The following is a 1,629-nucleotide window of genomic DNA, read 5'->3' as shown; positions in this document are numbered from 1 at the left end:
GTATGTATAGCTGATTCACTTTGTTATACAGCAGAAACTAACACACCATTGTAAAGCAATTACACTCCAATAAAGATGTTAAAAAAAAATAAATTTAAATAAATTTTTAAAAAAATGCAGGTTTGGACCCTGCCCCAGAGCTCCAGAATCCAGCTCTCCAGTGGCAGGACCTGGGGTGCTGCAGCAACAAGCACCCCCGTCCATATGCCGGTGGCTCACAGATAACAGAATCCCCAGGAACATTGTCAAAATGCACGCACCTTCTTTCCACGCCAGATAAGGGTCCATACGGCTTTGTTCTGGAGTCCCGTCATAACTTAAAGGGAAACTTTCACAATGTCCGGGGCCCTTGATGTCCTGCAAATGAAGGAGGAGGATGTCCTCAAATTCCTTGCAGCAGGAACCCACTTAGGTGGCACCAACCTTGGCTTCCAAATGGAACAGTACGTCTACAAAAGGAAAAGTGATGGCATCTACATCATAAATCTGAAGAGAACCTGGGAGAAGCTTCTGTTGGCAGCTCGTGCCATTGTTGCCATTGAAAACCCAGCTGATGTCAGTGTCATATCCTCCAGGAATACCGGCCAGCGAGCTGCCGCCACTGGAGCCACTCCTATTGCTGGCCGCTTCTCTCCTGGAAACTTCACTAACCAGATCCTTCCGGGAGCCAAGACTTCCGGTGGTTACTGATCCCAGGGCTGACCACCTGCCTCTCCCGGAGGCCTCTTACGTTAACCTGTCTACCATGGCTCTGTGTAACGCAGACTCTCCTCTGCGGCATGTGGACATTGCCATCCCATGCAACAACAAGGGAGCTCACTCAGGGGGTCTGACGTGGTGGATGCTTTGCCCGGGAAGTTCTGCGCATGCGTGGCACCATCTCCCGTGAGCACCCACGGGAGGTCATGCCTGACCTCTGCTTCTACAGAGACCCTGAAGAGATTGAAAAGGACGAGCAGGCGGCAGCTGAGAAGGCTGCGACCGAGGAGGAATTTCAGGGTGAATGGACCGCCCCACCTCCTGAGTTCACTGCTACTCAGCCTGAGGTGGCGGACTGGTCCGAAGGTGTGCAGGTGCCCCCGTGCCTATTCAGCGGTTCCCCGCTGAAGACTGGAGTGCTCAGCCTGCCGCTGAAGACAGGTCTGCAGTTCCCACCGCTCAGGCCTCTGAGTGGGTAGGAACAACCACTGAGTGGTCTTAAACTATTCTTCCACAAACTCTTAAAACGGAAATAGGTTGACGGAAAATAAAGAGTTTCTAAAAAAAAATGCATGCATCTACCCCAATACATGACAGACTTACTGAAGTCGAAATCTCCAGAAACTAGGCCCAGATGAGTCTCAGGCGTCCAAAGTTTGGGACCCCATCTTAGACGTGTGGTTCTCAAAGTGTGGTCCCCAGACAAGCAGCATCAGCATCACCTGGGAACTTGTTAGACATGCAGGTTCTCAGGCCCCACCCCAGACTGGCTGAATCTGAAACTCTGGGGGTGGGGCCCCACCCTCCAGGTGATTCTGATGCAGCTGAAGTGTGAGAATCTCAGGGGAGTCTGTGAGCTCCCAAGGGCATGGACGTGTCCATGGCTGCTCCAGAGGGGGCTGTCTGCGCCTCCCAGCTCCCAGCGCAGCT

The 1,629-nt window shown here is 52.5% G+C and overlaps 1 pseudogene; it reads left to right on the top strand.

Moving 5' to 3' along the window:
• The first annotated feature begins 321 nt into the window (after positions 1-321).
• LOC113630726 (40S ribosomal protein SA pseudogene) lies at positions 322-1,268 on the top strand (annotated as a pseudogene).
• Positions 1,269-1,629: the final 361 nt, after the last annotated feature.

Source organism: Aethalodelphis obliquidens, unplaced genomic scaffold (genome assembly GCF_003676395.1).
Source record: "Aethalodelphis obliquidens isolate GAN/ISIS:26980383/991018 unplaced genomic scaffold, ASM367639v1 scaffold1, whole genome shotgun sequence".
NCBI lineage: Eukaryota > Metazoa > Chordata > Mammalia > Artiodactyla > Delphinidae > Aethalodelphis > Aethalodelphis obliquidens.
Note: the sequence above shows the minus strand (reverse complement) of the source record. Positions and strands in the feature narration are given on the sequence as shown.